Below are 21,559 nucleotides of genomic sequence, written 5' to 3'. Positions count from 1 at the left end.
AGCCGTAATGAAGCCAGAGCGCTAGTGGGATACAATAGGTACGAGGAGCTCCGAGGTATGTGGAAAGGTGTAATGGTTCCAGGAGTTACTTTTCGAAATGCGGTTGTTTGCTTTAAATCAGGCGTACAATCAGGACTTGATGGTAACCAAAGGTCAGCGGGTAGGCTCGCATTGGGCGCTCACGGAAAGACTACAAATGAAGCTATGCAGGGTGATATTGGCTGGACTAGTTTTGAAGTGAGGGAAGCTGGCAGTAAAATTTAGTATGAAGAACGATTGTGGAATATGGAAGAAAGTGAATGGTCTGGGAGAGTGTTGAGGTATCTGTACAGGAAAAACATTGATTCACAGTGGAGGAAAAGAACTAGGCAGCTTAACAGCTAGTATACGACCTGTAGTGTGGGCAACGCAGCAATAAAGGACGTCAAGCGGAAAGGCAGAGAGGCTCAAATAATCCCATGGGTGGCGGCAATGGAAAAGAAACCTGCCATGAGTGACAACTTAAGAGGAAAAATACGAAATCCTGGAAAGAAACAATTTATGACAATTCAAAGGCAAGCTCATTACTTTGCGAAGCGAGGTCAGGATGCCTTAGAACACGAACCTATAAAGCGATATATAGGAGGGAAGAAGGCGCACGTGCTTATTGCAATAAAGCTAGGGAAACGATGGAGCATGTTTTATTAGAATGTGAAGACGTATAACCAGCAGTTGATCTAGGTACCACTGGCTTCCTTGAAGCCCTTGGTTTCAGAGAGAGCAGTGTAAAAGTAAACATGTACGCATTAAGAATTAGTAAGAGGCGATGGGAGGATTGGTGGAAGAAAAGTAGGGAAACGACAAAAAAATGGAGACCTACGAAAGAACAGTTCGCATTATGGGATCAGAAAATTTGGTTGTGGAAGTTCATAGTGTTTTCTTTTTTCTTTTGCTTAGCCTAGGTAAGACAGGCGGTATAATAGCAATAGCTTGGTGGCGCAACCCACCACCCTGTTCCAAACGGAACGTTCATAACATCCACCCATCCAGTTTGGTGCGTAACCCACCACGCCGTTCGAAAGGGAACGCTGATAGCATCCATCTATCCATCAATTCATCCATCCGTCCGTCCAGTCATTGCCTGGAGGTTGATTACGATCGCAGCACGCGCAGTGCGGCAGATACAATGGGCAGAGCGGCCATGCATCAAGGTCCGATACGTAGCGTGCACATGTTCATCATTCGCGCACGCACGTGCCGAACGTGTATGTCTACAATTACGATCTTAGGATATCATATCTGCAGGTTACGGCAACCTGCAGACGTGATAGCGTAAGATTGCAATGCGAATGTACGAGAAAGCATAAATCTGTAACGCGGAAACTACAACACAAACCCCTTTTTTCCAGCGGCCGTCCGAGGCCTGACCGAATTATTCCCAACTAGAAGTTAACAGCTTCGCTGTTTAATGTCGAATTCAGTAAATCCCACTAAGGCTCCCTCGGCCGAGGATGATTCGACAAAACGGTGCGTCAGAGTGCCCGGACGCGCGTCGGCGCGATTGGCCAAATTTGCCATAATATTGCAACTTACATGCTGCGCCTAACTGCTGGCGTAGGGCGTTTGCAGCTACGTCATCGTTAATGTATTATACTTTTATGGTGCGTGATGATTCCTTCGTGAATAACAATCACGCGACGAGCAATAATTCGAATGCTTTGTAGTTGGGCATATTGTCACAGGAGACTGCCGGCAGCTTTGCCACTTTCGGCCATGGCATCGGTAACCTCGTAGCCCCTAAATGTTAAGAAGTTTGCGCGTAGACTTCGTGCGCGGTTAGTTCAATGCAGCCAATTAAAACAGAGCTGAAACGTCTTCAGAAAGGCGAGGCAAGCCTGTGATGTCAGAATTCAAAGAAATCTTGCGACTTAATATTGTTTATTAACAGAACCTGCGCTGAAAACTAGATATAAAGCTGCAGACCTTTCCAATTCGTCGCTCGCCAGGACTTTAAAATGAAATGAGATCACAGCTGCATTTTATAATAATACTTCATAGCTTGCACCTAAACCAGTCAGCAGAAACTCTGCCACTTATTTTAACATAAATATTTTGTGACAGTGCTCTTTTGAGGGAGAACACGGTCTGAAGGAATTATACTCCACAGACGGAGCATGTTACCGCCGGTACTTGCAGCGCCACCCGTGGAAGCACGGGGAAGAAAAGTATTCCCTTGTGGCATTGCGCTAGGGCGAGTGTGATTTAGAGCGGAATTACTGCTGCTGGTTGCTGGCGAGCTGGCGTGTGGTTCGCCATAGATACGGTCAAGGCCGTCTTGACTGATCCTTCGTCGCGTGCCATTCTGTAAATGTTTGTATCGTAAATTATATAAATCCGTGAGTACACAATGAATAATTTCAATGACCAGCGGGTAAGTGCAAATGTTGAAGGGAGCATGAAATTCGTAATATTTCTTTTGTACGTACTCTAATCGCCAGTTGTGAGCAGTACGGCTTTGTTTAAACTTTAAAGTCAGGAGCTTCTAAATATTCCTTGTAGCATTCATCATATTATTGTCAAAAGATGTTTGCTTGTGTCTGTGTGTTTTTTCTGTAGAATTCTTTCAGATGTTTGATGGGATGCTCAAATAAATATGCAATATAGTTGATAGTTTGAAACAACGAGCAACATAACCGCTTTAGTTTGTGTTCTATTCTTGTGCTTTCGAATGCCACGAGGATAATCGCGAGGATAAACATGACGATATTGTGTCATTCAGATATAATATTACGGTGTTTCGAGACGCGTGTTGAGGTATGAGGAAATATTGAAATCCAAAAATTTAGTACCGCAGGCACAAACGAATTTGTACATCGTAGCGGCCATGCTAAAGACCGTCATGGCGAATGTTGCAGGTAGATAATGTACAAGAAGAACTTTAAGTGTGCCACAACAAATTTTGTACTGATAACCGACCAGCGTCTAAATTCGTGAAGTTTGACCTGATGCCGCTGAGTCTAAATAAGTGCGTCGGACGGTGACCGACCATTACTATACAAAAATGTGTGCTGATTCGCCTAAAAACTTTTGGAGGAGCCTCATATTCATCAAAAATAGTAAAAGAAATGAATGGGAGCTTATAATGGCGAAAACAGCATTCCAATTATATGGAGAAGTGTATATATTTGTATTTTAGAGCGTGAAATAAGACACGCGTAAGGACAAGGGAAGCGCCACCATGCAACCAGCCGTAGAAAAGCCGCGCGTGCCACCAGTGCTAGAACTTGATTGTTTTACCGATTCACGTTACGTGGCAGGAAGGTGCCTTGCTGGCCCCGAAAAAGAGGGCTGACTTCTAAAGGCATAAGAAATTTTACCAAGCAGTAACCTACAAATCTTGCTCGGCATGTAATAATGAAGATAAGATAATGGAGCTTCCGTCGCAGGACACTACCCACGATGACGGGCCCACTAAACAAAAAAGTTCAGTAGGATGTTACACTCCTATAACACGTGAAGGTGAAGTCCTGCTGCACACATGGTAATGCACCGCATTACCATGCACACATGGTAATGCGCCTGCTTTAGCCGTTCGGTTTCTTCGGCTAGTTTGGGACGCTTAGTTGCGGCTTCGCGTGCTTATATAGCGGGGTCGGATTCGCGCCAACGACGTTTCTTTGACACTTTATGTTGCGTCCTCTCAGCAAGGGATCGAACGTATACTGTTCGGTGTGTTGTATGTTCAATTAATGTATGCACGGTTCACTTCACTTTGCTGAGCACTTGTACCCATTGTGTTACGGAGGTATGAGCCATTGTTTACGGGGGCATGAGGCGTTGACAAGGTGACATGGTCTTTTACAGCGAAGCTGTTTATGGCTAGGGTTCCGTGCATTTTTATTCTGCATGAGAAAAAATAGTGGGCCGATCCCGAAGATAGTGAAATACCGAGCAGACCCGCGACGGAGGTTAAGTAGGTTTCAAGCACTCTGCCAGCATGTAAAAATTAGTTTAATATGTCGGGTCGAAATACAACCAGTATCAGATATTAAGCTGATAAGAGCAGATACTACCCTTTGACCCGCATCGGTCATGTCTAAGGCCACACCATCGTTTCTTCGTCGGTGTTCCATGGGCTTGCGTTTCTACTTTCCTTCGCTTCCACTCTCTCGTGGTGGCAGTGGCGGTTCGGTTGAAACATCACGCTCAGCTACTTTCCTCCATCTCCTCGGGGCGACGATCCCGTCGTCCACGCGAATGTATAGAAAATTCACGGTAATTGAGATCGCACATTTGTTAAAAATTCTGTGTTACGTGAGTGCCGTGTGCTAAGCAGCTTCGCTGGTCATCCACCGTCACTAAGGGGAATGGCTCATGGTTTCTTTTTTTGTACCTGTCGACTAGACTACTCGTTTCTGTACGTTGTATGGGTGATTCCAGTGAATGTATACACTGTACGCTTCGCTTTGATGAGCATTTGTAGCCTGTGCATTACGAGAGGGATGAGTCATTACATGTTTTTCTTGCTTAGTTGGGTATGAGGCATTTTTGATGACGATAGTTTCATACCAATGGACTCGACGAGGTTTGTATGAGAACGACATCGCTGGTACGGGCCAATTAAGGCTTTTACATTTAAAAATTAACTAATGTCTTCTACACGGCTATCTGGTTTAGTGCAAGATAAGGCTGGACCAAATGGGGGCAGGGCAGGCGCGAACACGAAAGCAGTGCGTGTAACTGGGGTTGCAGTCAAAAAAGGTGTTGTGCCGCAGGAAGTCCTCGCTTAGTTCGGCGCAGTCAAGCAACCCCCCTCTCACATCGAGCGAATCTGCAGGATCTTCAAGTTCGAGCTTTCGGTGAAACGTTCTGCTTTTCACAACACGTTGCATATTGGCGCGTCTCCTACCATTCTTGTGCATGTCTTTGATTGCAGTATTTTTATATTGGCACTGAAAAAGTAGGATATAATAATTGCACTAGTCAAGGCGGAATGCTTCTATCAACACTTGCGCAAAATATTACTAAAGTACATGCAGCGGGAATGCACGCTATCGCTGCAGACATTGCGCATGTTTTTCTGCGCCTCCGTAAAACCACCATAATCTAAAGGCCGATTTAGGCTCGAGCCGCACGCCCCACCACTCGCGTACCGTGGTCGTGTGGTCGTGCGAAAAACTGGCCATGTCACACACTGCTGCACATATTTCGGTTGACACTGGGTACGCACATGTAGTTTAAGCCGAAATTCGTGCACCAGTGCGCAAGATGTGGTTTTTCGTACAAACGCACGCCTGCGGCAGGCGGGCAGTGCGGCGTGCGTCTCGAGCGTAAATGAGCCCTAAACTGCACACGATTACGCCATGGCGCTCTCATACGTCTGTAAATGTATGGAAATGTTGCAAGCAATATTACCGTTAGTAGGGGAAACAAGTGTGTCTGCAATCTTAAACATGTTCGTGATACTGTAGTGACCGTCTATCACCTTGCCTCGCCGTGGGGGTCATTGCCCCTGCTCTTTCTTGGAACCGAAGTGGCTACCCGACTTGGGCGCCACCACTGCCTCTCGGCAAACCTGCTTTTACTTTTGAGTAAAGCCAGTCCCCTCTCCTTTCTCAACCTGTCGAGACGTGTATTCTTTGCCTCCGCTAAACCGTGCTCACCAGAAGTGGTGACCAAGGGCATTTAAGCTTTTTTTTTAAGACACTAGCCAGGGACTACACTGCTCCTACTACTACTGACACAGACGACGACGGGATTATGTCTCCTGTCATCGCTGCAGAGTTTGAACTTTCCAGCTCTTGGCCCAAGGATTCCAGAATTTGGTTCGTGCAAATAGAGGAGATTATGGGGTTTTACGTGCCAAAACCACTTTCTGATTATGAGGCACGTCTTAGTGGAGGAATCCGGAAATTTTGACCACCTGGGGTTCTTTAACGTGCACCAAATCTATGTACACGGGTGTTTTCGCATTTCGCCTCTATCGAAATGCGGCCGCTGTGGCCGGAATTCGATCCCGGCAAGTAGAGGAGCGTTTTCAACTCTGGCGCATCACCTCATCAACAGCAAAATAATTTGACGTCATCGCCGCGCTATCCTCCTACATCGCCGATGCCATAGACCGCTTGTTAGCGGGTATGCCTTCTGCCACAGCATACGACGACCAGAAACGCAAGGTCCTGCAGCGGCTGAAGCCATCGCAACAGAGTAGGCGCCAGCAGTTCCGCGAGTTTCTGTGGCTCAAAAACTTTTATAGGCGCTTCATACCATCCCACGCACAAGTTCTTCAGCCGCTTAGCGACCTGCTGCGTCGCGATTACATAAAAATGCCCATCTTCCACTGGACCTTGGAGCACGAACACTCTTTCGCGGAAGTCAAAACGCGTTTGGCGACTGCAGCGTTGCGGATTCATCCGCTGCCCGACGCGCCAACTTGCCTTATGGTAGACGTGTTTGCTAGGGCAGTGGGTGCAGTACTGCAGCAGCACGATGGCGCAGACTGGAGTGCGCTGGCTTCTTCTCAAAGCGCCTCAAACCTACAGAAGCTCGCTACAGCACCTTTTGGAAAGAGATATCGCCCATATTCCACTTTCAAGCAATTCCTTTTTTAACAGCGGAGCTGTTTAAGCTTTCGTTCAGCCGTGTAGCGTTACAAGAAAACTCAGCGCAGTGGTGCGCCGCTTCGCGTTGCCCAGCAACAACCTGCCAGAATACTGAGTCACCTAACCTCCTCGCACACCCCGCGCGAAGGGCGGAGTCTTGGCGTCACAGGCGAGTAAAAGCTCGTGCTGGCGCGGCGGCACACCTCTCTTCTGCTCTACCCCATGCGTGCGGGCTGCTGTCATGCGAAGACCAAAGATAGTCGGGATACCCGAAGAAGAAGCGGCTTACAAGGGAGAGGGCCATACTGCCAAGCGACAAGCGATGCACCGCCGAGCTGATCCGGCAAAGCCATGCCTAGCCAAGCCATGCATAACTTCGCAAAGCTTGGCAAAACCTAGCAACAATTAGTGTGAACATAGCCAAGCCTTGCATAACCTCGCAAAAGTTAACAAAGATAGCAAAGTTTAGTATGAACCTACCCGAGCCATGCATAACGTCGCAAAACTTAGCCAAACCTAGCAATATTTAGCCAAAACCGGAACTAGCTCCGCTGAGACCCAGCCTGGGACAATTAGTGTAAACGGCCGCTTTTTTTCCAGAAGGCTGTAGTTGTTGCATTCTCGCAGATTAGAAGCCGTTTACCTTCGTTTTCAGGAACAACAATTCCTCCTGCTTAGAACGTCAGCTTTGGTAACTTTCCTTTATCTCCGAATTTTGCATGGGAATCCACCACATCTCTGGCACCGAACAGCAGGCAGCTGACGCACTGTCGCGAATCTGCGCTGTGACTACTTGCTCTTTGGGTTTCCCAGCTCTAGCTTCGGCCCAGCAAAATCACCCCGAGCTGCGCCAATTGCGGGAAAAAGGCTCGGCGCTCCAGTTTGCGGAGGTGCCGCTTGCCTACACAACAGGATTGGTCACGTGCGACAGAATGCAAGCAGCTTCTTAGCCGTACGGGCACCATCAGTTTCGGTGGTCAATATTCGATAAACCAGCCTATCCTGAACATTAACTCTTCAGTTCTTCTGCCATTGAGATCTAACGCGCCATCATCATAAGGGGGGGGGCGCTCTTATAGCGACCGTCGGTCACCTCGCCTTGCCTCGACGTGGGGTTTATGCCCCGTGCTCTTTCTCGGAACAGAGGTGGCTGACCGACTGGAGCGCCAACACTGCCTCTCGGAGAACCTGCTTTTCTATTGAGCACAGCCAGTCGACTCTCCGTTCTCAATGTTTCAAGACGTGTATTCCTTACCTCCGCTAAACCAAGCTCCCAACAATGTCCTATCAATTAAAAACTACGCAATATCAATGGATTCCAATAGAAATTCACTCTTGTACATACAATCTTCTGCAGCCCTCGTGTGCTTGAGGTGCACCGGCTTATCGTCAGCGAAATATTGTGGCCTCGCTGAAGCTTTTCTCACGATACCGCAGTGCACGTTTACATGTTTCAGTGTTTTTTTTTTTCGCTTTCAGTGTCAAATATGCGCCCACATAGACTAACTTGAACACAAGTAGAAGTGCAGCACGAACTTGGAGCCTATTGAAAGCTTTATGAGACGACCCCTGGGGCAATTAGAATGAGGTGCTTTGCATTAGAGAAAAAGTGAAATTCAAGTGTCTGTAGGAAGCAAAATTATGACTTCCGGCTTAATTTTTTTTTCTAAGTTGTCGAAAATTGCAGTTTAAATAACATGGAAACACAAAGTTCGCTGCGACGTAACTCTGCACTAAAAACAGATATTGCAGTTCTGTACGCTTCATCTGTGAGAGTATCTGAAGCGGACAAATTCGATGTAGTAATTTTGAATTCACGCAAATTCCTTACAACGTTTACAAGCGCATTGCAAATGTTATGATAATATATTACTGATATAATTAACAGCACTGAATATTACACAATTCTGAATACTTGAAGTGTGTTATTAGGCATAGTTTACGAATTTGAAATGCAATTTTTGTTAAGTCGCCAACCTGTTGGTCTTGTTTTGGGAAGTTCTGCAATATCAAACATTATTAAAAAAAAAACTGGTAAGTTCAATAAAAAATTCGATTGACGCAGTCACTACAGATAACTTTTTCTTTTAAACCTGCCAAAGATGACAAAATCAGGCAGAGCGCTTGCCGCGAGTAAGCCAATGGGAACATTTTCCGCGGCCTAAAGCCGGAGAAGTGTATGGTGGCCAAACGTGCGACATATGGCCGGTGCTTGGTCATTTTGATTGTGCCGTTCTTGCCATTGACATCGATCTTACATCAGCCTTACTTTTAGGATGCCAACCTAGGGCCGATCATTGCTGCCAACCTGCCAAGAAGGGATATTCGCGTCCCTGCCAGGTCATGGATATCCTAAGGGTGTGTCGAATACGTTCTGTGGACGTCTGTCACATAAATGTTTGGGCGCATTTACCACGTCCGGCGGAGGAGGTCCCTTGCATGTCTGTGAGGGACGTCATGGCGACATTCTGCGCACATTTTATCGATATGTCTCGGCCTTTATGCACAGTGTTAGCAGTAAGGTCAGTTATGGTCGCACCTGACGCTGAGTGATAGAGGCAACGGCCAGAGCTCGCATGCATTCAGAACAGATACATTTTGTGCTCACATTACGTGTATACGCACGTGTGAGGAAGGGCAGTTTACTCTTCATTCTTCTAGACCTGCTTCCGAATGCGTGTGACTTACTGAACCAACTGAATTTTTAAAATAAAATGCATCATAAAATCCTACTCACCGGCGTACGCACGAGCTGCATACAAGATAGCTTCGGATTTTGTTTCACTGGAACATGAGAGAAAATACTATTCTGTTGCGAGGAAACTCAAAGGCAAAGGCTATATTGGAGCTGAAATATTCAGGCGTTTGCCGAAAATGGTCAATACAAGATAACCTTGGAATGACTGTGATACGATATCCGAAACTGGAGGTCCGGCGGATGTTCAATAGGTCTCCGAAATAGTGCATGGACATTGCGAGTTGATTCGGTTGTCCTACGGACAAAGTCTTTTCACTGAGAAGACGCAGGATAATTCATAGCTAGGCTCTTTCCGGGCCTACATTACGGTTTGATGGACTTCTAGCATGGGTTGTGCTAATGAAACTGCATTTTCCTGGCTGATAAGAAGCAAGCACACATCCTTCTAGACGTACAGCATGCACAATTCAAGACGCTCTGGACGACAGAGAGCATACTTGTTAAAAAATTTGTTTCAAAACAGCTATTTTACGAAATTCACACACCATTGTAAAGCTTGTGCCCCATGACGATGTTCCAATTGACTAGAACAAATGGATCATTGGAACTGCGTTATAAAAATATGAATACCACTTTTAAATAGACTGTGCATGTATCTGCCTTGCATTGAAAGCAATGTTTGGCGCCACAAAAATGCCCCAGTAGAGAAGCTACTAAACAAAATGCAAAATGACATATGCGGCAAAAAGTGATTACAAAAAAAACAATGTACGCGTAGATATATTATGTGGCACAGTGGTTTCAGGTAGGCACTATACTGTACTAACTTAAGGAGATAATAATTCAATTCAATTCAGTTTATTTGGACATACATAGGTGGTACTGAATGTCCACGAGGCGCGGCAAAAGGAGGCAACAATGCCTCCTGACAGGGCCTTCACCTCGGGATCACACATTATGACAACAGGTCGGCATGACAAAATACTGCACTACATTGTGAGATCAATGAAATCAATAATAAAACTCCTCATTCTTATTTTATTATATAAGGCAGGACAAAAAAAAGCTAGTCCTTCCAGAAAGATTATCACAATCATTATTCACTGAAATCTAAGTGACGCACTTGCGAAAAAGCCTCACGCTGGGGGCGAAAGATACGAAATTGGTTTTGAACCGGCCTGATACTTAACCTTGGGAATGTACTTAGGTACGATGCTGTTCCCACTTCGCATACCAACCTGTGGCGGCAGGCGTTGGAGAATGGTCGTACAGCAACCTGCACATCTTTCGGCCACTCATGTGCCGACGTAGTTGGCAAACAAGCTTTGCCCAGTTTTTCCCTTGTATGGCTGGCCGTGATAGCTGGCAGCTGACTTCCCTCCCAGAAGTTGGTCACCCGCCAGTCATCGGCAAATTCCGCATCGAAATGTTTTTTCCATTCATATGTGCTTATATTTAGACTCCCGGCTAAACCTATCTCATAAGGCTGCCTAAAACACGTTTTAAGCGCACTAGGAAAACGATGGCAATCGCTAGACGAATCTTCCGTGAACATGTGAGCCATTTCATGCAGAAGGGATCGCAAAATATCGTGGCAAAAACAGCCAAATGTTGCTTGCTCTCATCCTCACAATGTCATTACCGGTTACGTTGCACGCTGCCGCCAATCGAACTCCGGGTAGTGGTGGATTTCATGATGCCGAGAACAATCTCACTCAAACTGTCGTGGCTGATTTTTAGGGGAAATAATTTAAAAGTAGTATATATGTCCACAATCCCGAATAGGCCAAGAAATTGTGTCATCTGTGCCATTCCGGTCTATAGACACATGCCAGTTGCGTGTAGCGGCGTCTGCTGCTCGTGGTTTCTTTAATCTCACCGGCGTGCTCTGTAGCCTAGGCGCTGCGGCCACGACAGGAGGCGAAAAATAGATGTCCGACCAATGCCAACCGAGCGTTCTAATCGGTATCAGTGGGTGACGCTGCTTCAGGGGCGCGTCGACAAGGCAGCACGAGCGCCTGTGCAACGTCGAGGGAGCGATGCCCACGCCTGAACTGGAAGCACCATCATGATAACAAAACAAACGAAAACGCCAGATTTTTTGGCGGTGTCATGTTTTCTTGCCATTCTCTCTATGAAGCTTACGGAGCACTGAGGGAGCCTAAAAAGTGATAAAGCCGCGCATCGTTGCGATAAACACCTCACTCCGCTTACGCATCAGGATCCAATTTTTTTTTTTTTTTTTTGCGGCAAGAGATACGTTTGGCGACGGTCTGTTTTACAAAGTCACGGTATTCTAAGTGTAGTTAAAAAGTGTTACAGGGCCCCTTTATGAGGAATCTCTTGCTCGGCGACAACTCCGATGTCGCCTATGCAGTGATATTAATCCTTAGACAAGAGAGATGAAGGTGACCCAGATGTAATGAATGAAACGTCAACTAAGATGGCTTCAGAGGTAGCAATTGAAGTGCGAGGTAAGGCACCAAGACAACCAGTAAGCAAGCTCTCCCAAGCAACAAAGGGCCTAATAAACGAAGGAGAAAGAGTGAAACTGCCCAACTCAAGAAATCAGATAGAACTCGCGAAGCTGTGAAAACTGATCAACACGCAGAAAATAAGAGATATACGAAATTATAACGCCAGAAAGGCTAAGGAAGCAGCAAGAATGGATGTAGCATTAAAGCAGTAAGAAGGAAACCTGTCATAGGACAAACCAAGGTTTATGCACTGACAAATAAGCAGTGTAATATTGCTACGGAATATAGTATTACCAATGAGGAAGAGGTGAGCAGTAAGACGACGACGACGACGATTGGAGGCTAGCGCGGGCTGTTGCCTCTTGGCCAAGTGCGGCGTATTACGTTGTAAATATATTTGTATATAGCTTTTCATGTGCGTCTTCTTACGTAACATATCTGGTGGAGGTGCGGGGTTCCCTGTACCTCGTCACGGAGCTTCGCAGTGGATGGTACGTCGAGCCTAGCTTCATGGCTCCCGGCGATGACAACTCGACTCAGCCGCCTCCGACACCTGCACACCTCGAGTTTGGTTTCGGACGCACGAAGATGAGCTCACCAGTTGGGATTCCCTCAAGCAAAAGCTCAGAGACTTCTTCGGCAACCCCTACGGTCACAAACTTGCCGCGCAGAAGGCGCTTTCCGGCCGTGTGCAGACGTCAACAGAGCCCTATGTCACGTACATTCAGGACTTCTTCGCTCTGTGCCGCAAAGTTGATGCACACATGACTGAGTCAGACAAGGTATCCCACATCCTCAAAGGCATTGCCGATATCGCCTTCAACTTGCTCGTATTCAACAACGTCGCGACGGTGGATGCTGTTATAAAAGAGTGCCGCCGCCTGGAATTCGCTAAAAGCCGACGTATCGACCAGCAGTTTGCCCGTTTGCCCAACACCCCAGCGACATCTTCCTGTACCGACGCTCCTCGTCCCAACAGCACTGGCGATATTACCAAGATCGTCCGGCGTGAGATTGAGGCCGCCTATCCGGCTGCCTTCGACTCCAGCCCCACCAACGCACCTGCAGTCACGGTTTCCCTTATCCAGGCAGTTGTCCGCCAGGAGTTCAAAAACATAGGCCTTCACACCATCTGCTCGGCCCATCGCCCTGATACCCATCCGGCTTCTTCGATTCCGCCCCGTCCCCCATCTTCTTACCCACCACGTTTCCGCAACCCAGCTGAATGGCGCACTGCTGACGACAAGCCCATTTGTTTTCACTGCCGTCGCATCGGGCACATTTCTCGGCACTGTCGAAGTCGCTGGACTTCCCCGACCCGGTCTGCTTATACTGCCTACTCTCGCCCCTCAGGTGGCCCTTCTCGTCCTTATGCCGCACGCTCCGTTAAGGCCGCCACTGACTCTCCTGCGCCGAACCGCCCCTATTCTCGTTCACCTTCGCCCCGACGACGACAATCACGCTCTCCCCAGCCCCGTCGCTCCTTTTCGCCGACTCCCTTCGGACGCCGCTCCCAGCCGGAAAACTAGATGATGCAGCGCCTCGAGGCGACGCTGCATTGCTCCCTACGCTGCCAAATCCTCTACTGACGTTTGACGCTAGACGAGCCTGACGACGCCGACAATAGTACCGCCAACGGCATTTTCTCTGTGTCTGCCTTCGCTAACATCGCCGATGAGCAGTACCGAGACCTACCGCTGCGAGCACTCATCGAGCGTCTGCGCTCTACACCTACCGACAAGTCCGCTAGCCGCTATGTTCTCCAGGGCGGCATTTTGTACCGAAGGAACTTCCTCCCTGACGGATCTGATCTTCTTCTTGTCGTGCCAAAACATGTACGACAGACTGTGCTCTTTGAGATGTATGACGCACCTACTGCAGGACATCTTGGCGTAACCCGCACGTACGACCGCGTCTGCCGCCGCTTCTATTGGCCTGGTCTCGCTCGCTCATTCCGACGCTATGTTGCTGCCTGTGATACGTGCCAGCGTCGGAAAACACCTCGGGTGCTACCTGCCCGTCATCTCCAGCAGATCACTGTCCCTGTGGAACCGTTCTTTCGTGTTGGATTTGACCTCCTCGGTCCCTTTCCCACGTCATCCTCTGGGAACAAATGGGTAGCCGTCGCAACTGATTACGCCACCCGATACGCTATCACGCGGGCTCTCCCTACCAGTTGCGCTACTGACGTCGCGGACTTTCTCTTGCGTGACATTATCTTACTTCATGGCGCCCCGCGACAGCTGCTCACTGACCGTGGTCGTAACTTCCTCTCGAAAGTTATCGCCGACATTGTACCTTCCTGCTCCACTCAACACAAGCTGACTACCTCATATCAACCTCAAACCAATGGTCTGACAGAGCAGTTAAACCGTACTCTTGCCGATATGCTGTCCAAGTACGTTTCCAAGGACCACCACGACTGGGACATTGCCCTTCCTTACGTCACATTTGATTGTAATTCTTCCCGGCACGACACCGCCGGATTTTCTCACTTTTATCTACTCTACGTTCGCGAACCGACCTTGCCCCTTGACACGGCACTTCCTCCTGCTTCGATGTCAACAACCGAGTATGCGCGCGACGCCATCGCCCTCGCCGACCATGCACACCAGCTCGCCCGTGCTCGACTGACGGACTCGCAAACCACTCAGCAGCGTCAGTACAACGCCCGCCACCGTGACGTACAGTTTTCGCCTCGTGCGCTCGTGCTCTTGTGGTCGCCCTCTCGTCACGTCGGACTTTCACAAAAGCTCCTTTCGCGACACACAGGGCCCTACCGCGTGCTGCGCCAGGTGACGCCTGTGACGTACGAAATTGCTCCTGTGAGCTCAACCTCGTCATCTACTCTGGCATCTAGTGATGTCGTGCACGTCAGTAGGCTCAAGGCCTACTGCACTGCTTCCGAGTCCGGCCTTTAGTCGCTCCGGGACGGCGCTTTTGCCGCCGGGGGTAGTGCTACGGAATAGTATTACCAATGACGAAGAGGCGAGCAGTAAGAAGACGACGACGATGATTGGAGGCTAGCGCGGGCTGTTGCCTCATGGCCAAGTGCGGCGTATCACGCTGTAAATATATTTGTATATAGCTTTTCGTCTGCGTCTTCTTACGTAACACTATTATTAGCAATCTCGAAGATATAGTAAAACCAGCAGGGAAATTCTCAGATCACCTGTACACTACCTAGGGCGGCCACGACATCTCCATTTGAAGTAGTAATAAACTGGTTATAGAGGCTCCTTCTGTAACTAGCGATGAAGTTAGAAGGGCCTTGCTAGACATGAAACGGGGAAAAGCGGCTGGAGAAGAGGGAATGATAGTCGATTTAATCAAAGATGGAGGAGACATCACGCTTAAAAACCTTGCGGCACTTTTATACGAAATGCCTCACGATATACAAGAGCCCAAGAGAACTGCAAGAATTGTAACATTTTTGCTGCTTTGTTATTTACTTGTGTTATGTTTTTTACCCACTCCTCTCTGTAATGATTCGGTCTTGAGGGTTCAATAAAATAAAATTAAAAATTCTAATTAAGACAAACGGAGACGTTAAAGAGCTGTGAAATTGTAGGCCCATTAGACTACTTCCGGTATAGTATAAAATATTCACCGAGGTAATTTCCATAGCATAGCCAAGGACAAAACCACACTTCAGTAAACCAAGAGAACAGGCCGTCTTCAGGAAGAGATATTCTACAATGAATCACGTCCATGTCATCAATAATGTAATCGAGAATTCTCCAGAGTACAATCAACCTACCTTTATGGCTTTCATACGCATTCGATTCAGTGGATATTTTTTTGGATACCAGCAGTCATATAGGCATAACGTAATCTAGAAGGCCAGGACGCTTACATAAGTACCTTGGAAAATATGCACAGAGATTCCAAATACACCTTAATTCTCCACAAGAAGAGCAGGAAGATAGTTGTAAAAAAGTGGTCAGACAGGGAGACACAATCTCTGCGTGCTTAGGAGAAGTATTCTGCATGCTGCCTGCGTGCTTAGGAGAAGTATTCAAGCGAATAAACTTGGAAGGCTTAGTTAGGGTTGAGGATCAACGGCGAATACCTCAGCAACCTTCGCTTTGAAGACGAAATTGAACTTTTCAGCGACACCGAGAGAGTGTAAGAGGGGACATAATAAATATGCAAGAGATAATGATGATCAATAGCCGCGCCAGGGAACAAGACTTCAGGATTGCAAGTCAGCCTTTAGAGTCTCTGAAGAAGTACGCTTACCCAAGTCAATTACTCACAGGGGACCCTGATCATGAGAAGGAATGTTAGAGAAGAATAAAAATGGGTTTCAGATGCTGGCTGGAAGGTTACCATTACCATTGAAAATTAAGGTGCGCAGTCTGTGCATCTTACCGGTGCTAACATATTGTCACGTCGTAGTGACGCATAAAGAACACAATAGTAATACGGTGGAAGATGAAAGTAACTTTTATTGAGCGAACCTGTGCCCACAAGAACAGACTAGACTTAAAAAACGGCGACAGCGGCGAACACAGTCGGCAATCGTCAAAATCTCATCAGTGGGTCAAGCGCGTCGGCTTTGATATATCAGTCGTCGAATGCTCCAGAGTAATCGCTGCAACACGCGTGTCTTCCAAAATGTTCTACACTATTCGCGTCGCGCTTACGTGCAATCAGATTACACAAGGTTCAGTCACAGGCCGCGGATGGAACCATCGATAACATTCCAGAAACTTCCGATAGATGCAGGTGCATCTTGCGCTGAGCAATAACATATGTTAGGCGGAGAAATGTGATCACCCGATAAAGGTAAATAAGTAACAGTTGTCAATAAGGGGTTCCCTGGAGACTGATAAAGAAGCTTGGGAACAAGTTAAAGACAGCACAAAGAGCGATGGAACGAAGAATGTTAGTACTAAGGTTAAGAGACAGAAATTTAGCGCTGTGGATCAGTGAGGAAACAGGGACAGCTGATATTCTAATGGACAATACGAGAAAAAAATGGAGCTGGACAGGTTATGTAATACGTAGCTTAGATAAGCGGTGCACCATTAGAGTCACAGAATGGTTGCCAAGAGAAGGGAAGCGCACTCGAGGACGGTAGATGAATATTTTTGGCGATGAAATTGGAAGTTGGAATCGGTTGGCGCAGGAAAGAGGTCATTGCAGATCGCAGGAACAGAGGCCTTCGTCCTGCACTGGACATAAAGTAGGCTGATGATAATGATGATAAAAACTGCAGAAAAGCTTTTATGAGACAAACCAGGGATAGACCTTGAAATAAATTTGTTTATTTGAGAGAAAATTGAAATTTTTGTTACAATAGAAAGAATATTTTCAGTGATTTCCTGAAATGTTTGCTCATTATGTGCCTTCTTTCTATATGTTTCGAATAGAGAAGCGCGAAATTTCCATATATGTAGTCTTACACTCTAAAAAGTAGAGAGGATATCGCAGGAGTGAAGCGGCCGATTTACTCTTCAAAGCGTTGTTTTACTCTTTAAAAATGTCGAGTGAAGTGAAATGCTTTGTTCACTCCGTCACCAAGGAGAGAGTGAAATGTGCTTTTCACTCTCCCCTTCAGAGAGATGTAGAATGCCTGTTCTACTCTTGCGGCAATAGAGAACAAAACGTAGCGTAATCTTCTGCTTCAACTGTAGGAGGCTTCCCCCGAACACGGGGATGCATCACTCACGCGCACTCGGCAAGAGAGGGAGAGAAAACATTTATTTATCATGAGTTTGGGCGACTTCCTCGCAGGGTGGATCCCTTAGTTCAGGGCCCCATTGGCTCGCGCCACTCCGCGTGCCCGCCAGATGAGTCGTCGCTGCTCTTGCGGGTCTGAGCTGGTGAGCGCAGTCTCCCAGGAGGAAGGGGAAGGTGACGGAATAGGGGAGTAGCCCGGAGGGTGTGGGCACTCCCAGGTGCAATGATATAATGTGGGCTTTGCTCCACAATAGGGACAGTATGAGGGATATTGTGTGGGGTGGAAGAGGTGAAGATAAAAGAGGCAGGGAAATGAATTAGTTTGAAGCTGTCGCCACGTGACGGCATCTTCTCGATTAAGTGAATCATGTGGTGGAGGAAAGTCTCCTGGTACCTCTGTAATACTGTAAAGTTTCAGTGTAGTTCAGTGGTTCTGTCGGTGCGTCGTCTGGGTTGGACAGCTCTTCCAATGGCGCTCGGTTAGCGAGCTCTCGGGCTACCGCATTAGCGCGTTCATTACCATGGAGAGAGGCGTGCCCAGGTGTCCAGACGATACGCACCCTCTGTAACGCTGTGGGGTGTAATGATGTAAGGATGCGGTGTGTGTAGGTTGTCACCCTCCCTTGTGCCAAAGTCCTGCAGGCGGTCTGAGAGTCTGACCATTGTGATAGGTCCATCCGGCGCCAGCATGGTTGGAGCGTGTACGATGGCTAGGGCAATAGCAGCCTCTTCCGCCGTGCCACTGTCCACAGTGTTGAGCGTGGCCGAAGCTCTCAGAATGTCTGCACTATCTAGTACGACTAGACATAGGGCACGTTTCTGTGGGTAGCGGGCCACGTCGGTGTATAGGACTGGAGTGTTTGATTTGTCATCGCCAAATAGGCGAGCCAGGGCTTGCGCTCTTGCCTTTCGTCGGCCTTTATGACGGTCAGGGTGCATATTCCGGGGAATTGGGGCCACGTGAATTTTGTTGCGAATGCTAAGCGGAAGAAGTGTGCGGTTTGCCTGTTGTGGTTTTCTTGATATTTGGTATCCTAGCCGGGATAGAATGTGACACCCTTGCATTGTTCGTTGCAGACGTTGCAAATTGCTGTTAAAATGACCTTCAACTAGTTCGCAGATGGTGTTGTGCACCCCCAGTCGTAGTAGGAGCTGCGTAGATGCATGTTCGGGAGGACGCATGTCCGTACGGAGGAGGGTGTCCATCTGGTGCATCTCAGTCTGAGTCAGATTATGATAGGGGAGGTGATAGGTAAATCGGCTAATTATGAGGGCTTGCACGATTCGGAGTACGTCTTTTTCTTTCAGTCCTTGTCGGCTGTTTGTGATGCGCTTTATCATGTGCGTTATTTGGGTAAGTTGTTGGCGGAGCACGTGTAGGGTGTGTGTGGCCTTCCCGTTGTGTTGTATGTGAAGTCCTAGTACACGCAGTCTGTCTACCGTTGGAATAACGTTGCCATTGAGATGCAATGTGATGGCTGGTGGAATATGGGCCTTGTTCCGTTTTTTGAATAAAAGCAGGAGCTCCGACTTCTCAGCTGCACATGTGAGTCCTCCGGCTGTTGCATACTCTTGAACTATATTTACGGCTTCCTGTAGTGCGTCTTGAATGGCGCCGTCTGATCCTGTGGTCACCCAGATTGTAATATCATCGGCGTACAGAGCGTGCTGCACGTTCGGAAGTTTGTCGAGGAGCGGTGGTAGCTTTGCCATCGCGACGTTGAACAGGGTGGGTGAGAGAACCGAACCCTGGGGAGTCCCTCCGCCGGAAAGTTTTATGATATCCGACCGAATATCATCTAGGCCGATGGTGGCTGTTCGGTCAGATAAAAAGGCTCGGACATAATCATAGATGCCCTTTCCGTATCGGGAGAATGCAAGGTTGTTTAGAATGAGGTCATGTGAGACGTTATCGAAGGCTCCTTTGAGGTCCAATGCCAGTATGGCTCTTGTTTGAACTTTACTTGGACCATCCACAACATCCTCTTTAAGTTGTAGGAGTATGTCCTGCGCAGACAGACCTGGTCGATAGCCAAATAAGGTATTGAGAAAGAATTGGTTCGCTTCGAGGTGAGGCTGGAGGCGATTTAGAACTACGTGCTCGAAGAGTTTGCCAATACACGAAGTCAAGGAAATGGGTCTGAGGTTTTGGAGGGACAGCGGTTTCCCGGGTTTCGGAATTAAGGTGATATTGGCGTGTCGCCATTCCTGTGGAAGCGTTCCGTTGTGCCAATTGTCATTGTAGTATGCAGTGAGTTGCCGTATGGCCTGGTCGTCGAGGTTGCGTAGCAGTGCATAGTGAATGCCGTCTGCTCCAGGCGCCGTGTTTCGTCTTATGCCGTGTAGGGCTGCCCTCACTTCGGTCTCTGTAATATCGCCGTCCAATTGGGTTTCTTCCTCGTGTGGGTAGTCTTTGTACTCCGGTCGGTGGCCTGTAGCAATGTATCTTTGTTGCAGTGTTTGGAGGAGCGCGTCATCATTCATTTGTTCTTTGTGGATGATAGTGCGGACTGTGTTCGTTGTGTGCGTTTTTGTGTGCGTTGGGTCGAGTAGTGCTCTGAGGAGGCACCACGTTTTGGAACTACTTAGTGTGCCATTAAGGCGGTCGCAGAGGTTGTGCCAATTGCTATTAGTGAGGCTGGTGGCGTATTCATCAGCTTCTGCTTTGATTCGGGCGATTCTTTGTTTCAGCCTACGGTTGTGCCTCTGCCTGTTCCATCGTTTGGTCAGGCCTCTTCGAGCATCCCAGAGATGGAGCAGATGTCTGTCCACATCCGGTGTCTCCGTTGTTGCAGTAATTTGCTTAGTGGCTGCTTTAAAATCTGCTTGTAGCTGTTGTGTCCACTCGCGTAGAGATGGCGGGTCGTGTTGTTCAGATTTCGTTCTCTTGCGCCGGAAAGTGTCCCAGTTTGTTATTTTAATTGAACGTTCTGGAGTGCGTATAGCCACGAGTTGGACGTCTGTGGCTAGAATGATGTGGTCACTGCCCAGATTCTCCATTAGGTTGTTCCAGGAGCATTGACTCAACCCCTTGACCATTGTTAGGTCAGGGCAGGTATCCCTGCTTACAGTGTTTCCCGTTCTGGTTGGCTTGTCAGGTTCTGTCAGCAGAGGGAATTGAAGAAGGTTCATGGCGTGGGCTAGACGGCGGCCTTCTGGAGTTTCTGTTTGGTACCCCGAGGCTGGGTGGGATGCATTGAAATCTCCCAGAATGATCAATTTTTTGGCTTGTTTACTGGCGGCCGAAAAAAGTTGTCCGAAGTCGTCTCGTCGCGATTTGGGTGCACTGTAGATATTAAGTAAAAACAAGCTGGTTTCATATCGATTCCTAGGTAGAATTTCTAAGCGCACATGCGGAATGTGGGAGCTGTCGAGCGTGTGCTCAGTCACTGTGATTTGTTTGGACACAAGGGTGGCAGCTAGTGGTTGTTTGGTGGTGTCATGCTTGTCGGTGTATGCATTGTATCCACTGAGTGTGGGAGTGCAATGTACTTCTTGAAGTGCTGTAACGTCTGGCGGGTGAGGACGTGTGGCTAGGAACTGTGTAAGGGAACCCTTCTTCCTTCGGTACCCTCTACAATTCCATTGCCACACCCGGAAGGTGGTGGTAGTGTGCCTCTTAGGTTTGCTGGCCATGATTGGTTGATACCACCTCGCTGGTGAGGGCAGGTGTTGTTGTACGAGCCGGACGGGTATAAGGGTGTGACCTTCTTGGTTCTCTAGTGGCGTTAGTGTCATGTGGAAGTGAGTCGTTTTGATGGCTGAAAGTTGAGCTAAAAGTTGCACTGATGAATTGTTTCATGTCAGTCATGGCTTGTTGTATGACCTGTTGTGTAGCATGTGCTTGACATCAGCCATGATCTCTTCCTTCATTTTCTGCATCTCCGCTCTTAAAACAGTCGCCATTTCCTCTATCATTTCGCACACTTCTTGTTTGGTGTAGGAATTGTGAGGGAGTTTCTCAGGTGCGAGTGTGTGTGTCTGGGTGAGTGAAAGCGTCGCTGTGGGAGACAGTTTGTTTTGTTTGTTTGTTTGCTGTGCGGACGGAGGTGAAGGAAGGGAGGATGAAAGAGGGGGAAACTGCGCTGACCAACGCACCGCTGTCGCCTTCCTGG

The 21,559-nt window shown here is 47.9% G+C and overlaps 1 pseudogene; it reads right to left on the bottom strand.

Moving 5' to 3' along the window:
• Positions 1 to 3,893: 3,893 nt before the first annotated feature.
• Positions 3,894 to 4,070, bottom strand: LOC126535451 (U2 spliceosomal RNA; annotated as a pseudogene).
• Between the last annotated feature and the right edge of the window lie 17,489 nt (positions 4,071 to 21,559).

Source organism: Dermacentor andersoni, chromosome 7 (assembly GCF_023375885.2).
Source record: "Dermacentor andersoni chromosome 7, qqDerAnde1_hic_scaffold, whole genome shotgun sequence".
Lineage (NCBI taxonomy): Eukaryota > Metazoa > Arthropoda > Arachnida > Ixodida > Ixodidae > Dermacentor > Dermacentor andersoni.
Note: the sequence above shows the minus strand (reverse complement) of the source record. Positions and strands in the feature narration are given on the sequence as shown.